This window comes from Saccopteryx leptura, chromosome 1, assembly GCF_036850995.1.
Source record: "Saccopteryx leptura isolate mSacLep1 chromosome 1, mSacLep1_pri_phased_curated, whole genome shotgun sequence".
In the NCBI taxonomy this organism is placed as follows: Eukaryota; Metazoa; Chordata; class Mammalia; order Chiroptera; family Emballonuridae; genus Saccopteryx; species Saccopteryx leptura.
Window position 1 is genome coordinate 46559606 of NC_089503.1, and position 26122 is coordinate 46585727.

The 26122-nt window shown below is 39.0% G+C and overlaps 1 protein-coding gene across 4 annotated transcripts in view; it reads left to right on the forward strand.

Moving 5' to 3' along the window:
* BTBD10 (BTB domain containing 10) overlaps positions 1 to 26122 on the forward strand; it is a 115462-nt gene that overhangs the window by 43343 nt on the left and 45997 nt on the right. The window lies entirely within an intron of this gene.

Consider the following 26122-nt stretch of genomic DNA (forward strand, 5'->3'; position numbering starts at 1 on the left):
GAAGGCCTGACTGCTGGTGGCATAGTGTATAGAGCGTCAAACTGGGACACTGAGGTCCCAGGTTCAAAACCCTGAGGTTTCAGACTTGAGTGCTGGCTCACCAGCTTGAGTGCGGGTCACCGACTTGAGCAGGGGTCCCCAAACTACGGCCAGCGGGCCACATGCGGCCCCCTGAGCCATTTATCCGACCCCCACCGCACTTCCGGAAGGGGCATCTCTTTCATTGGTGGTCAGTGAGAGGAGCATAGTTCCCATTGAAATACTGGTCAGTTTGTTGATTTAAATTTACTTGTTCTTTATTTTAAATGTTCTATTTGTTCCCGTTTTGTTTTTTTACTTTAAAATAAGATATGTGCAGTGTGCATAGGGATTTGTTCATAGTTTTTTTTTATAGTCCGGCTCTCCAATGGTCTGAGGGACAGTGAACTGGCCCCCTGTGTAAAAAGTTTGGGGACCCCTGGTCTTGAGCATGGGATGATCAACATGGTGCCACAGTCACTGGCTTGAGCCTAAGGTTGCTGGCTTGAGTAAGGGGTCATTGGCTTGGCTGGAGCTCTTTGGTCAAGGCACATATGAGAAAGCAATCAATGAACAACTAAGGTGCTGCAACGAAGAATTGATGCTTCTCATTTCTCTCCCCATTCTTGTCTCTCTCTTGCTAAAGGAATAAAAAGTTTCAGAGCAGGGGTAGTCAACCTTTTTATACCTACTGCCCACTTTTGTATCTCTGTTAGTAGTAAAATTTTCTAACCACCCACAGTAATGGTGATTTATAAAGTAGAGAAGTAACTTTATCAAATTTATAAAGCAGAGTTACAGCAAGTTAAAGCATATAATAATAATTACTTACCAAGTACTTTATGTTGGATTTTTGCTAAGTTTGGCAGAATAAATCTTTATAAAACAACTTACTATAGTTAAATCTTATCTTTTTATTTATACTTTGGTTGCTCCGCTACCGCTCACCATGAAAGCTGGAATGCCCCCTAGTGGGTGGTAGGGACCAGGTTGACTACCACTGTTTTAGAGGAATGCAAGAAGTGCTACAAGAATAGGCCTGATTTTATAAAAGGGAGAAGATTTTAGAACAAGAAATAAAAAAGGATAGTTTATGACTAACTTGAAGAAAACTGGTTAAAAATGAACCAGAATGGATTTGCTAAAACTAGATTGTCAGAGCAACTTTGAGTTTTCTCTCATGCAGTTCATAGACTAGTAGCAATATAATGTGCCTGGATCTATGCTTAGTTTTTGGTATAGTAAATTTTTTAATATATTCGTAGGTGTAAGATGAAGGAAAATTGAGTTAGCCACTAAGATTGTGTTAATTAGTCAAAACCATTTTTATTTTTTTTATTTTTTTTATTTTATTTTTTTTTTCATTTTTCTGAAGCTGGAAACAGGGAGAGACAGTCAGACAGACTCCCGCATGCGCCCGACCGGGATCACCCGGCACGCCCACCAGGGGCGACGCTCTGCCCACCAGGGGGCGATGCTCTGCCCATCCTGGGCGTCGCCATGTTGCGACCAGAGCCACTCTAGCGCCTGGGGCAGAGGCCAAGGAGCCATCCCCAGCGCCCGGGCCATCTTTGCTCCAATGGAGCCTTGGCTGCGGGAGGGGAAGAGAGAGACAGAGAGGAAAGCGCATTGGAGGGGTGGAGAAGCAAATGGGCGCTTCTCCTGTGTGCCCTGGCCGGGAATCGAACCCGGGTCCTCCGCACGCTAGGCCGACGCTCTACCGCTGAGCCAACCGGCCAGGGCAAAACCATTTTTATTTTGAATGACGCTATCCAAAGGTTGTTGGTTGTGGAAAATGGTTTTGTTTTTTGCTTTCTCTTCTCATATGGAGAAGGCAAAATATCAGTTTTACCAGTGACAGTGACGAAGGAAGGATAGTAAATATATATATACTAAACCACCCAAAATGAACTAAACCATCATTGTTGGACTAAATTTAAGTGAACTTTTTAGGGTACATAAGGACTAAAAAATACTAATATATTATTAGTTCACATGGCTTTACAACATCATGTATGGGAAAGACCTGAGGTGGTTTTTGGCAGCAAATGATGTAAAACAGAAATGCACTATGGCTACCATCATTCTATCTTCTCTCTCACTATACCCCCCCCCAAAAAAAAAACCCCATCATAATTAATGGAAAAGAAGACTACAGCCATTCTGCTGTACACCAAAGTATGTTGTCTTTAGTTCTGTGTATATTCAGCCAGAAGGATGTGAAGAAATTGGAAGCTTTTTCGGCTTAAAGAACTGAGAATTTAGAGGTTTGGGGAGCAGCTCTGATGGATATTAAGGAATTTCATAATAAGAATTATCTTCAAATATGTGAAGAATTAGACTTCGTTTGAGTCAGACTTATTTGAGGTTAAAAGCATGAGCTCTGAAATGAACTCCTTAGGTCATATCTCAGACCTGCCCCATAAATAGTTGTATAATTTTACTGACCTGTGGTGGTGCAGTGGGTAAAGCGTTGACCTGGAATGCTGAGGTCACTGGTTCGAAACCCCAGGCTTGCCTGGTCAAGGCACATATGGGAGTTGATGCTTTCTGCTCCTCCCCCCTTCTCTCTCTTTCTTTCTCTCTCTCTCTCTCTCTGTCTCCTCTCTAAAAATGAATAAAAAATATATATGTAGATTTTTTTTTTAAAAAGGTAAAAAAATCTACATGATTTGGGATTGTGCCCCGTATAGCTAGCCGGCTAATTAATAAACTCAAAAATTAAAAAAAAAAGTTGTATAATTTTAGTCACATTGCTTAGCTTCTAATCTTCCATTTTCTTAACTGCAAAATTGGGATGGTTTTGAGGATTAAATGAAAATATATGCAGAGTGCTCCATATTGTGTGTGGCATGTACCAAATGATCAATGTTAGCATTGTTTCTTGGTCTGACCAGAGAGAAGAACTAGGGCAGTGGTTCTCAACTAGAGGGTTGAGTTTGCCCTGCATTAGGTGTTTGGTAATCTCTGAAGACAGTTTTTGGCATACAACTGGATGGAGGCCAGGGAGCTACTCAATATCCTACAATGCACAGGACAGCTCCCCTTATTCAACAAAGAACTAACTGTTCCAAAACCTCAAATTAGGGTCAGGTAAAAAGGTTTAATTAAACTTAATGCTAAGAAAACACAGCCTAAGAATTAGAGCTTTCCAAAGATAAAAAACTAAACTGTTAAAAAGTAAAAGTTGCCCATCCCTGTCATTATTGGTCAGCCAATTCATGGGGACTTTGTAGCTGAGATTCAGCAAAATTAGATCTGTGTTTAGACTTGGTTTTTTTTTTCTTCTTTCCTTCATCCTTCATCCTCCCTCCCTCCCTCCCTCCCTCCCTCCTTCCCTCCTTCCTTTCCTTCCTTTCTTTCTTGAGAGAAACAGAAAGAGGGATAGACAGAAAGAAAAAGATGAGAAGCATCAATTCTTAATTGAGGTACCTTCGTTGTTCATTGATTGCTTTCTCATATGTGCCTTGACCTGGGGCCCAGGGGGCTACAGTAGAGAGAGTGACCCCTTGCTTAAGCCAGCGACCACGGGGTCATGTCTGTGATCCCACACTCAAGCCAGCAACCCTGCGCTCAAGCTGGTGAGCCCATGCTCAAGCCAGATGAGCCCGCGCTAAAGCCTGTGACCTCGGGGTTTCAAACCTGGATCTTCTGGGTCCCAGTCCGATGCTCTATCCACTGTGCCGCCACCGGGTCATACTAGACATGACATTATTAAATGCAGACAATACTAACTGTTTTGGAACAGTTCTTTGTTGAGTAAGGGGAGCTGTCCTGTGCATTGTAGGATATTGAGTAGCTCCCTGGCCTCCATCCTTTGTTCTTTGCATAAAATTAATTTTTATCAATTGGGAAAACTTTTACCTTGATAGTGTTACAGTTGGCAATTTTTCTGTCAAAATTTTAATATCTAGATCTTCATTTGATTTCAAAGAAAAGATGTTCTTAAAGCAGTAATAGAGCAGTATATCAAATTCTTGCTGCTACTGCTTCTGCCTAATGAGAGTGGCTGACGTATCTGACAAGATTTTAGGAAGAAGAGAAAGATGTCAGGATTTAGGATTAGTATTAAAATTCTTCTTCTAGAATTGTCTTTTGTGGGGGTAATGTGGGATTAAGTATCATTTAAAATATTTCTATGGGAAAAATGCATGAAAAAAAGAGTTCCAGATGACCTTTGAGAGCATAACCCATTCAGTTGAGAACTGCCTTTTTCAGTAATTAGCTTTGAGCAAAAGCTAATATGGGAAACTGATCATATATTATGTAGAACAAAAAGCTTATAAGAATGGCTGATTGACAAAAATGGAAAAAGATGAGAGAAATTTGCATTAAACTGTTGAAAATAGATTAAGAAGTTTGATAGCATTTCTTATGTCGTCATAGTTACTTCCACTTATCACAGGGATTATTGGCAAACATTTTCTGTAAAGGGTTGGATAATCAATATTTTTGGCTGTGTGGTTTACACAGTTTCTCTCGCAGCCACTCAATTTTGCTACTATTGGGTGAAAGCAGCCATAAACAATATATAAATGAGAGCATGGTTGTGTTCTAATAAAGCTTTATTTATAAAAATTAGGCAGTGGATTGAATTTGGCCCATAAGCCAGAGTTTGTCAACTCATTTTAAAAATGCTTATAAAAAGCATATGCAAGTTAATTGCTTCAAAATATATTAATATAGTCATTTAATAAGTTTAAAAAGCTAGAACATAAAATATTTGTTATAGTAATAAAAATAGCTTACTTTCTTATGGAATAAAAATAAGACAATATTCTTTAATAAGGATAGAATAATTCAAATAGATAAGAACATCTAATATGAAATTTACAAGGATACTTACCTCATCTTTAAGAAAAAATACTTTTTAAAGCTTGATTAAATGTTGAAAACACTGTGTAAACTGGAAAGTTTTATCTGTGTCTCGACACAGACACATATAAGCTAGTGATTGACAAGGAATAAACAATTGGTGAAGGGAAATGCTTATATATTATATATACCCTGAAATTGTAGCTAAATTTAACAGACATTAATAAGATGCACCAGATTATGATGTTATTTTCTGGAAGTGTTTAATGGTAAGTAAGATAATTTCCCAAAGTGCTGTTAGGCTGTACCATTGGTATATTACATAAAGGTGCCATGTATAGATGTTTTTCACTTTTTAGATATATTGTTTTAATTTTAATATTTTATTTATATTTAGTAAATATATCTGCATTCAGTATTTTATTTATATTTTTGGGTTTTAATTTTTTTTTTTTTTTTTTTTTTTTTTTTTTTTTTTTTGCATTTTTCTGAAGCTGGAAACAGGGAGAGACAGTCAGACAGACTCCCGCATGCGCCCGACCGGGATCCACCCGGCACGCCCACCATGGGGCGATGCTCTGCCTACCAGGGGGCGATGCTCTGCCCATCCTGGGCGCCGCCATGTTGCGACCAGAGCCACTCTAGCGCCTGGGGCAGAGGCCACAGAGCCATCCCCAGCGCCCGGGCCATTTTTGCTCCAGTGGAGCCTCGGCTGCGGGAGGGGAAGAGAGAGACAGAGAGGAAGGCGCGGCGGAGGGGTGGAGAAGCAAATGGGCGCTTCTCCTGTGTGCCCTGGCCGGGAATCGAACCCGGGTCCTCCGCACGCTAGGCCGACGCTCTACCGCTGAGCCAACCGGCCAGGGCTTTTTTCTTTTTTTAACAGAGACAGAGAAAGTCAGAGTGAGGGATAGATAAGGACAGACAGACAGGAACGGAGAGAGATGAGAAGCATCAATTATCAGTTTTTCCTTGAGACACCTTAGTTGTTCATTGATTGCTTTCTCATAAGTGCCTTGACCGCGGGCGTTCAGCAGACCGAGTTAACCCCTTGTTCGAGCCAGCGACCTTGGGTCCAAGCTGGTGAGCTATGCTCAAACCAGATGAGCCCGCGCTCAAACTGGTGACCTCAGGGTCTCAAACCTGGGTCCTCCGCATCCCAGTCCGACGCTCTATCCACTGCGCCACCGCCTGGTCAGGCTTATTTACATTTTTAATGTTTTAGTGTATTTGACAATTTTTGTCAAAGAGCAGCAGTGCTAATATCAGTTACTTTTGCAAATTTTTCATGTATTCTTTTATCGTTTGTTTCTCTTTCTGGTACAAATATTAGTTGAATGTTAACTTTATTCATTAATTCTCTATTTTTTCTTTATCTTTCTTCTTTCAATTCTGGTAGTAACCCTTTAAAATTTATGCTGTTGTGTTTTGAATTTCTAAGAACTCTTTCTCATTCTCTAAATTAAATATATAGTATCCCTGTTCTTGTTTATGAATACATTATCTTATATATCACTGAGCTTATGGATCATAGTTTTGCTTTCTTTCTGTCTCTACATTGTCTATTGACTTTTAAAATTATGTTTATTCAACTTTTATTGTGAAATAGTTATAGATTTGCAAGAAATTGTAAAAATGTAGAGTGACTTCTTAGGTACTCTTCACTCAGCTTTCCTTAGTGATAATATCTCACATAAATGTAGTATATTAACAAACCAGGAAATTGATCTTGATATAATACTATAACTAACTGGAGACATCAGTTTTATGTGTACTCTTTCTTTTTTCTGGTATATATATTTTTTTTTCTGGTATATATTTTATTATACTTTGTCATACATATTTTGTGTCACTGGCACCACAACCAGGATACCAGGATATAGAACTATTCCATCACCACAAACTCCCTCATGCTACCCCTTCAGAATAACACCCTTCCCCCATCCCTTGTCTCTGGCAATCCCTGATTTGTTCTCCATCACTATAATTCTGTCATTTTGAGAATACTTTTTAAATGGGATCAGATTGTATGTAAACTTTGGGGATTTTTTTTTTCATTAAAGTGTAATGCTTTTGAGATCCATTCACATTGTTGTGAATATCAGTAGCTTGTTCATTAGTTTCTTGAAAATTTTATTTTACAGGCAAGTCAACATACAATGTTTATATTAGTTTCAGGTGTACAAAGTGTGATATTCCTGATAAGTCTACTACCAATCTTGACACCATACAGTTATTACAAAATTGACTATATTCCCTATACTGTATTTTATGTTACTGTGGCTATTTTTTTTTTTTTTTTTTTTTGTATTTTTCTGAAGTTGGAAACGGGGAGGCAGTCAGACAGACTCCTGCATGTGCCCGACCGGGATCCACCCGGCATGCCCACCAGGGAGCAATGCTCTGCCCATCTGGGGCGTCGCTCTGTTGCAACCAGAGCCATTCTAGCACCTGAGGCAGAGGCCACAGAGCCATCCCCAGTGCCCGGGCCAACTTTGCTCCAATGGAGCCTTGGCTGCGGGAGGGGAAGAGAGAGACAAAGAGGAAGGAGAGGGGGAGGGGTGGAGAAGCAGATGGGCACTTCTCTTGTGTGCCCTGGCCAGGAATCAAACCCAGGACTCCTGCACGCCAGGCCGACGCTCTGCCACTAAGCCAACCAGCCAGGGCCTACTGTGGCTATTTTAATACCTGACAAATTGTACTTAAAATTTTTTAAATTACTTAATTAATTTGTAGTTTTTAGAGAGAGAGAGACAAACATCAATTTATTGTTTCATTTATTTATGTATTCATTGGTTGATTTGTGTATATGCCCTGACTGGGGATCAAACCCACAACCTTAGTGTATCAGGAAGATGCTCTCACTGCTACCTGGTCAGGGCCAATTTAAAAAAAATTTTGAATTATAGTTGACATTCAATATTATATCAGCTTCAAGATGAAGTACAACATAGTGGTTATACATTTATATAACTTACAAAATGATCCCCTGTTAAGTCTAGTACCCACCTGACCATACAGTTATTACAATATTGACTGTGTTTCCTATGTTGTACTTTACATCTCATTACTGCTTTATAACTGCCAATTTGTACTTAATCCCTTCTTCTTTTTAAACCCAGTCCACCACCACTCCTCCCATGTAATGACTGCCAATTTGTTCTCTGTATCTATGTGTTTGTTTTACTTGTTTTTTACTTTGTTTTTTAGATTCCACATATAAGTGAAATCGTGGTTTTTTCCTTTTCTGTCTGACTTCATTTAGCATAATGCCTTCCATCCATGTTGTTACAAATGGTAAGGTTTCATTCTTTTTTTACGGTTAAGTGGTATTCCATTGTATATATGTTCTACATCTTTATCCATTTGTCTGTCATCGGACTCTTAGGTTGCTTCCTTATCTTGGCTATTGTAAGTAATGCTGCACTGAACACAGGGATGCTTATATCTTTCTGAATTAGTGTTTTGGAATTCTTTAAATAAATATCCAGAAGTGGAATTTCTGAGTCATACAGAAGCTCTATTTTTAAGTTTTTGAGGAAATCCATACTGTTTTCCACAGTGGCTGCAGCAATTTACAATCTCACCAACAGTGCATGAGGGTTTCCTTTTCTTCATATTTTCTCCAACACTAGTCGGTTGATTTATTGATGATAGTTCTTCCGACAGGTGTGAGCTGATATCTCATTGTGGTTTTAATTTGCATTTCTCTGGTGATTAGTGATATGGAGCATCTTTTTATTTGCTTATTGGCCATCGTGTGTCCTCTTTGGAGAAATGTCTATTCAGATCCTCTGCCCACTTTTTAATTGGATTGCTTGTTTTATTTTTTTGGTTTTATCTAAGTTCTTTATATATTTTGGATATTAATCCTATATGGAATGTATGATTGGCAAATGTCTTCCTTGTCCCATTCAGTAAGTTGTCTTTTAATTTTGTTAATGGTTTCCTTCACTGTGCAAAAACATTTTAGTTTGATGTAGTCTCACTTGTTGATTTTTTTCGTTTGTTTTTTTTTTTTTGCCTGAGAAGACAATCCAAAAAAAAATAAAATAAATTGCTAAAAAGCAATGTCAGAAAAGTTTCCTGTCCATGTTTTTTCTTCCTTCCTTCCTTCCTTCCTTCCTTCCTTCCTTCCTTCCTTCCTTCCTTCCTTCCTTCCTTCCTTCCTTTCTTTCTTTCTTTCTCCTTCCCTCCCCTCCCTCCCCTCCCTCCCTCCCTCCCCTCCCTCCCTTCCTTCCTTCCTTGCTCCCTCCCTCCTTTCTTTCTCTTTCTTTTCTTTTTTTTTTGCATATATCTGTTCAGTTTTCCCAACACTATTTTTTTTTTTTTTTTACAGAGAGTCAGAGAGACGGATAGATAGGGGCAGACAGACAGGAATGGAGAGATGAGAAGCATCAATCATTAGTTTCCGTTGCGCATTGTGACACCTTAGTTGTTCATTGATTGCTTTCTCATATGTGCCTTGACCGTGGGGCTACAGCAGACTGAGTAACCCCTTGCTTGAGCCAGCGACCTTGGCCTCAAGCTGGTGAGCCTTGCTCAAACCAGATGAGCCCACGCTTAAGCTGGCGACCTCGGGGTCTCGAACCTGGGTCCTTCCGCATCCCAGTCTGACGCTCTATCCAGTGCGCCACCACCTGGTAAGGCTTCCCAACACTATTGAAGAGACTCTTTACCTCATTATATATTCTTGCCTCCTTTGTCATAGATTAGTTGACCTTGTAGGTATTGACTATATTCTGTTTCATTGATTTTTGTGTCTTTTCATGCTATTTTGATTACTGTAGGTCCCTGATTGGCAAACTGCAGCTCATGAGCCACATGCAGCTCTTTGGCCCTTTGAGTGTGGCTCTTCCTCAAAATACCACATGCAGACACTACCTCGATAAGGAATGTACCTTCCTGTATAAGTTTAAAAAATTTGGCTCTCAAAAGAAATTTCAATCGTGGTACTGTTTTTTTTTTTTTGTTTTTTTTTTTTTTAATAATTTTATGTTTTTAATGGGGCGACATCAATAAATCAGGATACATATATTCAAAGATAACAAGTCCAGGTTATCTTGTCTTTCAATTATGTTGCATACCCATCACCCAAAGTCAGATTGTCCTCTGTCATCTTCTATCTAGTTTTCTTTGTGCCCCTCCCCCTTTCCCTCTCCCTCTCCCCCCTCCCCCCGTAACCACCACACTCTTATCAATGTCTCTTAGTTTCACTTTTATGTCCCACCTACGTATGGAATAATGCAGTTCCTGTTTTTTTCTGATTTACTTATTTCACTTTGTATAATGTTATCAAGATCCCACCATTTTGCTGTAAATGATCCGATGTCATCATTTCTTATGGCTGAGTAGTATTCCATAGTGTATATGTGCCACATCTTCTTTATCTAGTCATCTATTGATGGGCTTTTTGGTTGTTTCCATGTCCTGGCCACTGTGAACAATGCTGCAATGAACATGGGGCTGCATGTGTCTTTACGTATCAATGTTTCTGAGTTTTTGGGGTATATACCCAGTAGAGGGATTGCTGGGTCATAAGGTAGTTCTATTTTCAGTTTTTTGAGGAACCACCATACTTTCTTCCATAATGGTTGTACTACGTTACATTCCCACCAACAGTGTATGAGGGTTCCTTTTTCTCCACAGCCTCTCCAACATTTGCTATTACCTGTCTTGTTAATAATAGCTAATCTAACAGGTGTGAGGTGGTATCTCATTGCAGTTTTGATTTGCATTTCTCTAATAACTAAAGAAGATGAGCATCTTTTCATATATCTGTTGGCCATTTGTACTTCTTCCTGGGAGAAGGTTCATGTCCTCTTCCCATTTTTTTTATTGGATTGTTTGTTTGTTTGTTGTTGTTTTATGAGTTCTTTGTATATTTTGGATATTAGGCCCTTATCTGAGCTGTTGTTTGAAAATATCATTTCCCATTTAGTTGGCTTTCTGTTTATTTTGTTGTCAGTTTCTCTTGCTGAGCAAAAACTTCTTAGTCTGATGTAGTCCCATTCATTAATTTTTGCCTTCACTTCTCTTGCCATTGGAGTCAAATTCATAAAATGCTCTTTAAAACCCAGGTCCATGAGTTTAGTACCTATGTCTTCTTCTATGTACTTAATTGTTTCAGGTCTTATGTTTAGATCTTTGATCCATTTTGAGTTAGTTTTTGTACAGGGGGACAAACTGTAGTCCAGTTTCATTCTTTTGCATGTGGCTTTCCAGTTTTCCCAGCACCATTTATTGAAGAGGCTTTCTTTTCTCCATTGTGTATTGTTGGCCCCTTTATCAAAAATTATTTGACTATATATATGTGGTTTTATTTCTGGACTTTCTATTCTGTTCCATTGGTCTGAATGTCTATTTTTCTGCCAATACCATGCTGTTTTGATTGTCGTGGCCCTATAATATAGTTTAAAGTCAGGTATTGTAATGCCCCCAGCTTCATTCTTTTTCATTAGGATTGCTTTGGCTATTGGGGTTTTTTTATAGTTCCATATAAATCTGATGATTTTTTGCTCTATTTCTCTAAAAAATGTCATAGGAATTTTGATAGGAATTGCATTAAATTTGTATATTGCTTTTGGGTAATATGGCCATCTTGATTATATTTATTCTTCCTAACCAAGAACAAGGAATATTCTTCCATTTCATTATATCTTTTTCGATTTCTCTTAACAATGGTTTATAGTTTTCATTATATAAGTCCTTTACATTCTTTGTTATGTTTATTCCTAAGAATTTAATTTTTTTTTGTTGCAGTTGTGAAGGGGATTATTCTTTTGAGTTTGTTCTCAGTTGTTTCATTGTTGGCATATAGAAAGGCTATTGACTTTTGTATGTTAATTTTGTATCCTGCGACCTTACTGTATTGGCTTATTGTTTCTAGTAGTCTTTTTGTGGATTCTTTGGGGTTTTTGATGTATAGGATCATATCATCTGCAAAAAGTGATACCTTTACTTCTTCTTGTCCTATATGGATGCCTTTTATTTCTTTGTCTTGTCTGATTGCTCTGGCTAGTACCACATTAAATAAGAGTGGAGAGAGTGGACAACCCTGTCTTGTTCCTGATTTAAGGGGGAAAACCTTCAGTTTAGTGCCATTTAATATGATGTTAGCTGATGGTTTATCATATATGGCCTTTATCATGTTGAGATATTTTCTTTCTATACCCATTTTGTTGAGAGTCTTAAACATAAAATGGTGTTGTATTTTATCAAAAGCCTTTTCTGCATCTATTGATAAGATCATGTGGTTTTTGTTCTTTGTTTTGTTGATATGGTGTATTATGTTAACCGTTTTACGTATGTTGAACCATCCTTGAGATTCTGGGATGAATCCCACTTGATCATGATGTATTATTGATATTTTTTTAATATGTTGTTGTATTCGATTTGCCAGTATTTTGTTTAGTATTTTAGCATCTGTATTCATTAGAGATACTGGTCTGTAGTTTTCTTTTTTTGTGCTGTCCTTGCCCGGTTTCGGTATGAGGGTTATGTTGGCCTCATAAAATGTGTTTGGAAGTATTGCTTCTTCTTCAATTTTTTGGAAGACTTTGAGTAGAATAGGAACCAAGTCTTCTTTGAATGTTTGATAAAATTCGCTGGTAGAGCTGTCTGGGCCTGGACTTTTATTTTGGGGGAGGTTTTTAATGTTTTTTTCTATTTCTTCTCTACTAATAGGTCTGTTTAGGCTTACTGCTTCTTCTTGACTCAGTCTAGGAAGGTTGTATTGTTCTACGAATTTATCCATTTCTTCTAGATTGTTGAATTTAGTGGCATAAAGTTTTTCATAGTATTCTACAATAATTCTTTGTATATCTATGGTGTCCGTGGTGATTTCTCCTCCTTCATTTTGGATTTTGTTTATATGAGTTCTTTCTCTTTTTTTCCTTGGTAAGTCTTGCCAAGGGTTTGTCAATTTTGTTGATCTTTTCAAAGAACCAGCTCTTTGTTCTTTTAATTTTTTCTATAGTTTTACTGTTCTCTATTTCATTTATTTTTGCTCTGATTTTTTTTTTTTTTTTTTTTGTATTTTTCTGAAGCTGGAAACGGGGAGACAGTCAGACAGACTACGGCATGCTCCCGACCGGGATCCACCAGGCACGCCCACCAGGGGTGACCCTCTGCCCACCAGGGGGCGATGCTCTGCCCCTCCGGGGCGTCGCTCTGCCACGATCAGAGCCACTCTAGCTCCTGGGGCAGAGGCCAAGGAGCCATCCCCAGCGCCCGGGCCATCTTTGCTCCAATGGAGCCTTGGCTGCGGGAGGGGAAGAGAGAGACAGAGAGGAAGGAGGGGGAGGGGATGGACAAGCAAATGGGCCCTTCTCCTATGTGCCTTGGCCGGGAATCGAACCTGGGTCCCCCACACACCAGGCTGACGCTTTACTGCTGAGCCAACCGGCCAGGGCCTCTGCTCTGATTTTTATTATCTCCTTTCTTTGGCTGGTTTTGGGTTGTCTTTGTTCTTCTTTTTCTAGTTCCTTAAGGTGTGAAGTTAAGTGTTTCACTTGGGCTCTCTCTTGTTTGTTCATATAGGCCTGAAGTGATATGAACTTCCCTCTTATTACTGCTTTTGCTGCATCCCATAGATTCTGATATGTCGTATTGTCATTTTCATTAGTCTGTTGTATATATCTTTTGATCTCTGCACTTATTTCTTCTTTGACCCATTCATTTTTTAAAAGTATGTTGTTTAGTTTCCACATTTTTGTGCGTTTTTTTTCCTCTTTTTTGCAGTTGAATTCTAGTTTCAAGGCTTTATGATCAGAAAATATGCTTGGTACAACTTCGATTTTTCTGATTTGCTGATGTTGTTTTTGTGGCCCAACATATGGTCAGTTCTTGAGAATGATCCATGTACACTGGAGAAAAATGTATACTCAGTCACTTTGGGACGAAATGCCCTGTAGATATCTATCATATCCAGGTGCTCTAGTGTTTTGTTTAAGGCCACTATATCTTTGTTGATTCTCTGTTTGGATGACTGATCTAGAGCCGTCAGCGGTGTACTGAGGTCTCCAAGTATGATTGTATTTTTGTCAGTTTTTGTTTTAAGGTCAATAAGTAGCTGTCGTATATATTTTGGTGCTCCTTGGTTTGGTGCATATATATTAAGAATTGTTATGTCTTCTTGATTCAGTGTCCCCTTAGCCATTGTGAAATGGCCATTTTTGTCTCTGAGTACTTTTGCTGTCTTGTAGTCAGCATTATCAAATATGAGTATTGCTACGCCTGCTTTTTTTGGATGTTATTTGCTTGGAGTATTGTTTTCCAGCCTTTCACTTTGAATTTGTTTTTATCCTTGTTACTTAGATGAGTTTTTTTTAGGCAGCATACATTTGGATTTTCTTTTTTAATCCATTCTGCTACTCTGTGCTTTTTTATTGGTGAGTTTAATCCGTTTACATTTAGTGTAATTATTGACACTTGTGAGTTCCCTATTGCCATTTTATAGATTGCTTTCTGTTAGTTTTGTGTCTTGTTTGATCCTTCTCTTTCGTTTTTCTTTCTTTTGTTTTTATTTGGATGTATTCCATACATCTTTCCTCTGTTGCTATCTTTGTTATCTCATGTGCTTCTGTGGTGGTTTTTTCAATGGTGGTTACCTTTAAGTAATGAAAAGGGTTCCTACCCTGTTCATTGTAGCGCACTATTTTGTGAGTACTTTTGCACTTCATCGTCCTTTGCTACTGTTAATCTCCATCCTCTCCTCCCCTTTCTTTTTGTTGTTGTCACAGTTTAAATTTGGTTTTATTGTGTTCTTCTTGGAGCTTTTACTTGTGGCTTTGTTTTTTTTGTTCTTTGTATCTGATTGAAGAACCCTCTTTTAGTAATTCCTGGAGTGGGGGTTTTCGGATGATAAATTCCCTCATCTTTTCTGTATCTGTGAATGTTTTTATTTCTCCTTCATATTTGAAGGATAGCTTTGATGGGTATAGTATTCGTGGCTGAAAGTTCCTCTCTTTCAGGACTTTAAATATTGGGGTCTACTCTCTTCTAACTTGTAGAGTTTCTGCTGAGAAATCTGATGATAATCTAATAGGCCTTCCTTTATATGTTGTATTCTTCTTTTCCCTGGCTGCCTTGAGAATTTTTTCTTTGTCGTTGGTTTGTGCCCATTTCATTATGATGTGCCTTGGAGTAGGTTTGTTGGGGTTAAGAAAACTCGGAGTTCTGTTTGCTTCTTGAATTTGAGGCTTTAGTTCTTTCCACAGGCATGGGAAGTTCTCATCTATTATTTGTTAGAGTATGTTCTCCATTCCATTTTCTCTCTCTTCTCCCTCTGATATACCTATTATTCTTATGTTATTCTTTTTGATGGAGTCAGATAATTCTTGTAGGGCTATCTCATTTTTTTAAATTTTTGAGTATCTTTCTTCTCTCTGTTGTTTTTCAAGTTGCTTGTCTTCTATTTCACTAATCTTCTCTTCTGTCTGGCCAGTTCTATTAGCTAAGCTTGTTACCTCGTTTTTCAGCTCGTGAATTGAGTTTTTTATCTCTGTTTGATTTGTTTTTATAGTTTCAGTTTCCTTGGAAATATATTCTTTGTGTTCATTGAGTTTTCTGAGCTCTCTAAATTGCCTTTTTGTGTTTTCTTGTATATCTCTATGTATTTTTAGAATTTCTATCTTGAATTCTCTGTCATTTAGCTCCAAGGTTTCCAATATATTAAATTTTTTTCCATAGATTTTTCCTCATCTCTCTGTGTTACCTCTCTTTCTTTTGTATCCATGATATTCGATTTTCTCTTCCTTAATGGCATCTGAGGGTGGTTTTGTTGATAGTATTAATGAGATTTAATAAAAAATAAAAAGTTAAAAAAAGAAAAAATCGAAAAGAGTTGTTTTTTTTTATAAAAAATTAATAATGAAATAAAGAAAAATAAAATAAAATAAAAATTTTAAAAAAGGAAATTATTTCCCCCCTCCTTTTTTCCTCTCCTCTCCTCTCCCCTCTTTCTTGAGAAAATCTTGTGGTGAACTGGGAATTATATTGTATTTAATAGAACAAACAATGCCTGTCATGGAGGGCCTGAATTGGGGAAAAGTAATAAAGGGGCAAGAAAAAAAAATAATAAAAAATAATAGTAAAAATTAAAAAATGGGGGTATGGACCCACAAAAAGCAAATAATGAAAAAATTTGGATCAAGAATAAAATGATTTGCGTTTAGGTGTTGGTTGACTAAGAGTTATGATGAGAGGAGTAAGAGGGAAACAGGAAAATGGGGGGACAAATTAAAAAATTACTATTGTATTTAGTGGAACAAGAGCTTGATAAAATGGAGAGCCAGGGATGGGAGAATTGCTACTGAGTTAAAAAGGTGAAGCAAAAACCCCCCAAAATGCCACAAACATAAGTTTGAGTCCCAGATAAAATAATTTGTTCGTTATTGAGGTTTGAATGAGAGGAGACGTAAAGGAGAAAGGAAGAAACTAATATAGAGGGAGAAAAGAAAGAGAGAGAGAAAAAAAGAGGGAACCACTAAAAGAGAAAAAAGAAAAAAGAGGAGAGAGAGAGAGAGTTAATGGTTTTGGAGTGCAACCCTCATAGAGAGGAAGGAAGAGGAAAGAAAAGATAATGGGAGATGTAACACTTATGGGTAGTGTAGTTCAAAGAGAGGATAGAGGAAGACCAGCTCACAGTGAATCGACCAAATTGGAGGAGGAGAAAAAAAAAAATAAAGGATGAAGATAAGAGAAACAAACGAACAAATATAATAAAATGGGATAGGTTATAAAGTCTGTGGATTATTCTGATTTTGAGAGGTTATCTTCTTGCTTTTTCTTTTCTCTCTCTCTTCCTGGTCGGTGACTCTGTACCCCGGGTTCTGCCCCTTTGGCACGCTCAGGTAGAGGTTTGCAGTTGATAAGTCTCTATGGCGATGTCATGTATTGTGCTTCAGTCTCGTTGGCAGTCGATGCTCATTAGCATTTATAGGCTCCGACAGTGAGAGAGTCCGTGTCCTGGAGCCTCTCTCCTAGTCTTTCCTTCCTCAATTAGTAGCCTGAGAATCCAGCTATGGGGTTGCTGCTGCCTCTGCCTGGATAGTAAGAGGCTCAAAGAGCTGGCAACTCCCCACTCTATTCCCACTCAGCACAGGGCTCTGGGTAAGGCTCAGTCAGTCAGAGCCGCTAGCATAATCAGCCGGGGCTTCCGCCCACTCAAAGACCTCTGGCTCTGCCACTCTGTCCGGTAACACGGGCGGGCACCCACTCCTGGGGCGCTTGGAGGAAACTCGCGTTCACTATCTGTGCGCGCAGACTAGGATGTTAGACCGAAGTCTCGCCCTCTGAGTGAATCCCCCCGCCCACACTGAAAAGTTCTAGCGTTGGAATTGGCTCTCGCTCCGTCCCCAGGTGCAGCTTTTTCAAGGCGCTGGGGCGGCCTGAGACTCTGCCCTCAGCCCACACAAAGGCCCCAGACTCTGCCCTTCCGTGGGACAACACGGGCTTCCACTCCTGAGGTGCTGGGAGGAGTCTCCTGCCCACTCTCCGTGCACGCAGACCAGGATGTGAGGCCGGAGTCTTGCCCTCTGAGTGAAACCTCCCGCCCGCACTGAAAAGTTCCATTGTTGGAATTAGCTCTCACTCCCTCCCTGTGTACGGCTCTCCCAGGGTGCTGGGGCGGCCCGGAGGCTTTCGGCCCACACAAAGGCCTCTGACTCTGCCTCTCTGTGGAGTAACATGGGCGCACCCTGCCGGGGCTTTGGAAGGAATCTCTCTCCCACTATCTGCGCGCCCTGACCAGGAGATCGGGTAAAATGGCTGCCCCGCTTATCTTTCTTTGTTTGGGTTTGGCGCGAGTGTTAGCTGTATTGCCTGGGTTGTCACAGGAACAGTTTTTCCTCAGCTTGGATCTCCGTGCCACAGCCTGTTTCGGCCGTTTGTGCCGCGGCCTGGATCTATTCACCCCCTTTGTCTGCCTTAGTTTCTATATTCTCAGTTTCCAGTGAAAACCGCCCTGTTTAGGTTAGTGAGCAAGGCGGAGCATTTCTTACTCCCTATTTCCTTCGGGGTTTGGTTATATATTTAGCCAATTTTTCGCTCGATCATACCTTCGGGTGTATTGCGAAACATCTGGAGGCTCCAAGGATAGGTTTTTCTGTTTCTGGTTGAAGATCTTGTTGAGTTTTGGGGGAGATTTATTGGTATCGCTTCCTACCCCGCCATTACTCTGACGTCCCATCTCATTGTACTGTTGATATTTGGCTCTGTTGACTAATGAGTTTGCCGACCACTGCTAGGTAATCAAATTTTATGTCATTATCATGCTGTTTTGATTACTGTAGGTAGTTATACCTATGACTTTGTTCTTCTTTCTCAAGATTGCTGTGGCTATTTGGGGTCTTTTGTGTTTCCATATAAATTTTAGGATTATCTGTTCTTGTTCTATGAAAAATGCCATTGGCATTTTGATAGGGATTGCATTGAATCTATAGATTGCTTTGGGTAGTATGGACATTTTAATGATATTAATTCTTCCTATTCATGAGCATGGTATATGCTTCCATTTGTTATATATCTTTTTCATTTTCTTTCTTCAATGTCATACAACTTTTTGGGTTTTTTTTTTTTGTATAGGTTCTTTTACCTCTTTAGTTAAAATTATTCCTAGGCTCTTTGATGCAATTCTAAATGAGATTGTTTTCTTAATTTCTCTTTCTGATAGTTTATTATCTGTATATAAAAATGCAACTAATGTTTGGATATTTATTTTGTATCCTGGTACTTTACAGAATTATTTATCAGTTCTAATAGAGTTTTTGTCGAATCTTTAAGGTGTCTTTCTATAGTATCATGTCATTTGCAAATAATGACAGTTTTACTTTTTCCTTTTCAATTTGGATGCCTTTTATTTTTTGTGTGTGATTGCTGTGGCTAGGACTTCCAATACTATATTGAATAAAAGTGAAAGTTGACATCCTTATCTTGTTCCTGATCTTAAAAAAAAATGTTTTCTGCTTTTTACCTTTGAGTGTGATGTTAGCTTTGGGTTTGTCGTTTATGTCTTCTATTATATTGAGGTATGTTTCTTCTATTCCCCCCTTTGATGAGTGTTTTTAATCATAAATTGATTTTTAGAGTTTTTCAAATGCTTTTTCTGCATGTATTGAAATCATGAGATTTTTATTCTTCATTTTGTTTATGTATTAATTGTTTTGTGGATATTGAACCAACTAATCCCAAGAATAAATCTCACTGAGATGATCTTTTTAATGTATTGCTGAATTCAGTTCCCTGATTTTCTTTTTTCTTTTCTTTTTTTTTTGGTGGCAGAGATAGGGAGAGTCAGAGAGAGGGACAGACAGACAAGAAGGGAGAAAGATGAGAAACATCGATTCTTCGTTGCGGTTCCTTAGTTGTTCATTGATTGATTTCTCATATGTGCCTTGACCACGGGCTACTGCAGACCGAGTGACCCCTTGCTCGAGCCAGCGACCTTGGGTTCAAGCTGGTGAACCTTGCTCTAACTAGAAGAGCCCGCGCTCATGCTGGCGACCTCGGGGTCTCGAACCTGTGTCCTCCACATCCCACTTCGATGCTCTATCCACTGCGCCACTGCCTGTCAGGCAGTTCCCTAATGTTTTCTTGAGGATTTTTGCGTCTGTGGTCATCAGGAATATTGGCTAGGAATTTCTGTTTTTGTAGTGTCCCTATCTGGTTTTGGTATTAGGGTAATGCTGGTCTCCTAAAATTAGCTTGGGAGTCTTCTCTCCTCTTTAGTTTTTTGGAATAGTTTGAGAAGTATAGTTTATTTATGTATTTTTTTTTAATGTTTGGTAATATTTGTCCCTGAAACCATATGGTTCAGGATTTTTGTTTGTTGGGAGATTTTTGATTCCTGATTTGATTTTGTTATCAATCTGTTTAGATTTTTCTGTTTTTTTCTGATTCAGTCTTGGGAACTTGTATGTTTTTAGGAATTTATTCATTTTTTTTCAGGTTGTCCAATTTTTTTGTTATATAATATTGTAGTATTTTCTTGTAACATTTTGTATATGTGTTGGTTTTCACCTCTTTCATTTATGATTTTATTTATTTGATTCCTCTTTCTTTATGAGTCTGGCTAAAGGTTTATGAATTTTGTTTATGTGTTCAGAGAACCAGCTCTTGGTCTCATTTGATCATTTCTATTGTTCTTTAGACTCCACTTCATTGATTTTTGCTCTTAGCTGTATTATTTATTTCCTTCTACTTACTTTGGGCCTTATTGTTCTATTATTCTTAGTTCCTTTGGGTGTAAGCTTAGTTTAAGTTTTTTCTTGTTTCTTGAGATAGGCCTGTATTGCTATAAATTTCCCTCTTAGAACTGCTTGGCTTTGTTCCATAGATTTTGGGCTGTTGGTGTTTTCATTTTCATTTGTCTCAAAGTATCTTTTGATTTCTTCCTAGATCTCATTGTTATAGCATTAGCCTCTGTGGGCTTGTGTGTTTTTCAGTTTTCTTCTTGCAGTTGTAATCTATTTTCATATTATTGTGATCGGAAAAGATGCTTGGTGTGATTTGAGTCTCCTTAAATTTATTGTATTGTGATCTAACACAGTATATTGTGGTACATTCTGGAAATTTTTCCATATTCACTTGATAAAAGTGTATTCTGCTACATGAAATGCCTAAAGACGTCAATTAATTCATTGTGGTCTGATGTGCCATTTAAGGCTGCTGTTTCTTGGTTGATTTTCTGTTTGGAAGAACTATGCATTGATATAAAATAATTTATTAAAATCTCCTATTGTTATTGTCTTACTGTTGATCTCTCCCTTTATGTCCATCAATATTTGGTTTATATATACTGCTCACAAAAATTAGGGGATATTTATAGCTTCATATTCATTTTGAAATATTCTCTTTTTGTGGGCAGTATATTTAGGTGCTTTTGTGTTGAGTGCATAAATGTTTACAGAAGTTATATCCTCTTGTTGGGTTGATCCCTTTATCATTATGAAATGCCCTTCTTTGTCTCTTATTACGACCTTTGTTTTAAAGTCTACTTTTTAGTCTAATTATTGGTACCACAGTGGTTTTTTTTCTCTCATTTGATTGAAATATGTTTTCCTATGCCTTTACTTCAGTCTGTGTGTGTTTTTCAATCTGAAGTAAATCTCTTGTAGGCAGCATATATGTGAGTCCTGTTTTTTTTTTTTAATTTATTTTATTTTGTTTTTTTATAGAGACAGAGAGAGAGTCAGAGTGAGGGATAGACAGGGACAGACAGACAGAAACGGAGAGATGAGAAGCATCAATCATTAGTTTTTCATTGCACATTGCGACACCTTATAGTTGTTCATTAATTGCTTTCTCATCTGTGCCTTGACCGTGGGCCTTCAGCAGACCGAAGAACCCCTTGCTCGAGCCAGCGACCTTGGGTCCAAGCTGGCGAGCTTTTTGCTCAAGCCAGATGAGCCCGTGCTCAAACTGGCAACCTCGGGGTCTCGAACCAGGGTCTTCCACATCCCAGTCTGATGCTCTATCCACTGCGCCACCGCCTGGTCAGGCCTGAGTCCTGTTTTTTATCCACTCAGCCACCTTTTGTCTTTAGATTGAAGCTTTTAGTTCTTTTACATTTAAAGTAATTATTGATAGATATATTGTTATTGCTACTTTATTAATTCTGATTTTTTTGTATTTCTTTGTTTCTTTCTTATTCTCTTGCTCTTTTCTCTTGTGTGTTGATGACTTGTTATAGTGTTATGTTTGGATTCCTTTCTTGTTTGTTGGTAATTTCTTACAGATTAAATTTAGTAGATGATTGGGTTGTTGTTGCCATGTGCTTCCTAATATATTGTTATGTTTATAGCAGTCAGTTTTAAGTTGATGGTAATTTAAATTTGAACACACTCTCAGATCACTCCAATTATTACTCACCCCCTCCACGTTGATGTTTTGACATTCTTAAATCTTTTGAGTATTTTTGTGTATTCCTTTATATTATTGTATTTACACATTACCTTCCTACTTTTGTCTTTAATCTTTTTGCTAACTTTATAGTTGGTTGATCTGCTTTTAGTGTTTACCTTTGTCAGTAAGAATTCCTTTTCTGGCCCTGGCCGGTTGGCTCAGTGGTAGAGCGTCGGCCTGGCGTGCAGAAGTCCTGGGTTCGATTCCTGGACAGGGCACACAGGAGAAGCGCCCATCTGCTTCTCCACTCCTCCCCCTCTCATTCCTCTCTGTCTCTCTCTTCCCCTCCCGAAGCGAGGCTCCATTGGAGCAAAGATGGCCGGAGCGCTGGGGAGCGCTGGGGACGGCTCCTTGGCCTCTGCCCCAGGCGCTAGAGTGGCTCTGGTTGCAACAGAGTGACGCCCCGGAGGGGCAGAGCATCGCCCCCTGGTGGGCTTGCCGGGTGGGTCCCGGTCGGGCGCATGCGGGAGTCTGTCTGACTGTCTCTCCCCGTTTCCAGCTTCAGAAAAATACAAAAAAAAAAAAAAAAAAAAGAATTCCTTTTCTGTGTTTTCTTATTCATATTTTTTATCTTTTCCTCTTAAGTTTCTTTAACATTTTTTGTAATACTAGTTGAGCGTTGATGAATTCCTTGAGCTTCTTGTCTGGTAAACTCTTGATCTCTCCTTTCATTCTAAATAATAACCTTGCTGGGTAGAGTAATCTTGGATGTAGAGGTTTTTTTTGTCTTTTATTACTTGTACTATTTCCTGTCATTTCTTACTTATGGCCTGCAAACTTTTTGTTGAGAAATCAGCTGGCAGTTTTATCAGAGCTCTCTTGTATGTAACTTACTGGGTTTTTTTTCTTGCTACTTTTAAGATTCTCTTTGTCTTTACCTTTTGCATTTTAATTATGATGTGTCTTGGTGGGGCCTTGGGGTTTATCTTGTTTGGAACTCTGCTTCCTGAACTTGTATGTCTATTTCCTTCATAGTTAGGAAAGTTTTCTGTCATTATTTCTTCAGACAGGTTTTCAATCCCTTTCCCTTTCCTCCTTCTGGTAACCCTATGATGCGAATGTTGGTATGCTTAATGTTGTCCCAGAGTCTGTTCTCATTTTTTTTAAAAAAATCTTATTTCTTTTTGCTATTCCAATTGGATGTTTTCTGCTACCTTTTTATTCTAGGTCACTGATTTGATCTTTTCCTTCATCTAATCTGATGTTTATTACCTCTGATATATTCTGTATTTGAGTTGTGTTCTTCATTTCTGACTGCTTTTTTATGGTTTCTATCCTTTTTTGTTTTTTATTTCTTCATTGAAGTTCTCACTGAGTTAATCTATTCTTCCCTTAAGTTCATTGAGCATCTTTATGACCAGTGGTTTGAGCTCTGTGTCGGCTAGATTGTTTTTCGCCATTTTGTTTTTCTGGATTTTTGTCTTATTTATTTGGCACAGTTTGTCTCCTTGTCTTGCTTGACTCCCTATGTTTGTTTCTATTTTTAGGTAGATCTCCTACATCTCCATGTCTTGATAGAGTGGCCTTATATTGAAGATGTCCTGTGGGGATCAGTGTGGTAGTCTTCCCTGTCACCCAAGCCAGGTTCTCCAGGGCGTCCCCTATGTGGCTTGTGTGTGTCCTTTTGTTGTAGTTGAGCCTTAATTGTTGTTGGCAATTCAGTGGGTGATTGACCCTCAGGCTTAATGGCATGAGGGGTGACCATGACTACAGTGGATGGTCTGTTATGTGGAGGTTGTCCCCATGGAGCTGGGTAGGTAACTTTAGTAGGGTAGGGGTCTGATGCTAGTTGAGTCTGCCCTTAGAGTGTGTGGTTTGTGGAACTAGTTGTGTGATGCTCTGGTGTGGCCTGAGCAGAGCACTGGTTGTGTTAGTTCTGGTGCCTCTTGGGAGGTTCTTTGATACAGGTCAGGGTCAGCCACTGCCTAGGCCAGGCTTGGGCCTCTTGATAGGAGCTACAAAGTTTCGGTAGTTGGTTGCCACTTGTGCTGGGCTTGGGGCTACTTAGCATAAAGCAGAAGGCAGGCTGAGTGCGGCCACTGCTTGTTTTGGGTTTGTTGAGTTTTGATAGATTAGGGAAAAGTTTGCTGCACCAGCTGAGGCAAGCTGCTTATGTGGAGGAGCCTCTAAAAGAGGTTTGGGCTGGGTGCGCAAGTTGGATAGGGTGAGGTTTTAGGGAATTACTAGGGCAGGGCAAATGATATTAGTGAATGGATAGTGCAGATTTGGTGGGAAGGGAGCTCCACAAAGAAATAGTGTGCCTGCCAACACTTTTCCTTCCTGGAAAGAATTGCTCCCATCACTGCCCCTCCAGACATTGCCCTGAAGTCAGTTTAGTTACTTCCTGTATACCCCTGGTGCTTTTCCAGTTGCTGCCTTTGCCCTGGAGCTTAGAGCAAGTGAGTGTGAGCAGGTGAGCCTGTGTGCAGGCCTCTTACAGGTTTATCTCCGTCTCCAGCAGCCTCCTGTCCTTGGACACAGTCCCTGCTGGTTTACCCATCCAGATGTGAGTATTCCTCTTCCTGGTACTAGTGCTCTGGTCTGGGGATTTTGGTGTGGGGACTGCCCCTTTGCTCCTTGGGAACCTGTGCGGCTGAGATATCCCTGCCAGTTCGTAATCATAATCACCACATCATAGGTATGGGACTTGCCCATTCTGTGTCTCCATGCCTCCTACCATTCTTGATATGGCTTCTTTATATCCTCAGTTATAGGAATTCTGTTCAACTAATTGTCAGGTGGTTCTTGGTGGTGGTTTTATAATTTTGAGTGGTCATGGGAGGAGGTGAGCACAGAGTTTATCTACTTTGCCATCTTGACTGGAAGTTCCTGTTTTGTTTCTTTTTATTTCTCATTAGTATTCTATTGTATGTATTACTATAGTTTATTTACTCATTCAGAGAGGGGCATTATTTTGTTATAAACTTTGCAGTACTGTTGGATTTGAAAAATTCTCTATATTACTTTAGTAGTACTTGTTTCCCCTGTAGAAGTCTATATTTTTTCTGAACAAAATTACAGGGCTCCTTACATTTTTCTTTAGTCCTTAGGAACCTGCCTGCCATTGGAAGCTGTTGCCATAACTAAAATTATTAAACAAATTAGATGACAAAATCATCATATGCATAAGTTTATACAAAATTAATGTTCTCAAGTTTGTGCAGAGATATTTGCTTATTAAAGTGATCATGTTAGTAAAATTTAAACATTTTTTTCTTTTCTTTTTTGTGACAGAGGAGACAGGGAGACAGAGAGAGGGACAGATTAGGGACAGAAGTGAAGGGAGAGAGATGAGAAGCATCAATTCTTTGTTGCAGCACCTTAGTTGTTCATTGATTGCTTTCTCATATGTGCCTTGACCTGGGGGCTACAGCAGAGGGAGTGACCCCTTACTCAAGTCAGTGACCTTGGGCTCAAGCCAGCAACCATGGGGTTATGTCTATGATCCCACACTCAAGCCAGGGACCCCACACTCAAGTTGGTGATTCCACACTCAAGCCAGCCACCTCGGGGTTTTGAATCTGGGTCCTCTGCATCCCTGTCCAACGCTCTATCTACTGCACCACCACCTGGTCAGGTGGGGTAAACATTTTTTTAAGAGAGTTACCTGTTGATTTACTTTATGCTTCAAAGCATAATTTTAAAGTTAAAAGTAGGTATAAGATAAAGAAACCAGAAGCATTATAAGCTCATACCATATCAACATTTAAAAATGGAAATATTTCCTTTTGGTGATACGGGTTCGTATTTAAGGTGTGCTTACTAGTATAACTAGGGGTACTGGAAGTGATGTTCCTTAGTTGATAAAAATTGTGATCTTAGAGGATTTATGATTACGGATTCTGATTTGGGTTTTCATAATAACTTTATTGGATAATAAATGTTGATCTGTGAGATTTTCAAGTGGTGATCAGTTGGAGATAATAGTATTTTTAATCTGAGTCTAGAAATACTTTTGGTTTCATGAGAACATGAACCATGCTCTCCAGAGAGGAATACAAGAATCTATATAGAGAGATGAAGGGGAATTTATTGAACTCTGGTGAGCAAAGCATGAGAGGAAAAGATGAAGTATTAGGAGAGGAAAGACATGGCTTTATTAAGTGTAATTGAAATGGCTAAGTAGCAACTTCCTGGGATGTTAGTCTCTTATAAGCAGGCTGTCTTGGCCAAGGGGCTATTCTTTAGTCCAGTTTGATGTTTATACATAAGTATGCATTCCTGAAACCTCACCACAATCAAGATAATGAACATATCTGTCACACTTAAAAGTTTCCTTGGGGTCCTTGGTAACTGTTATTTTTATCCCTTTCCAGCACCTATATATACTCCATGCCCAGGTAACCACCATTACGTTTTCTGACACAATATATAAGGTCATATTGCC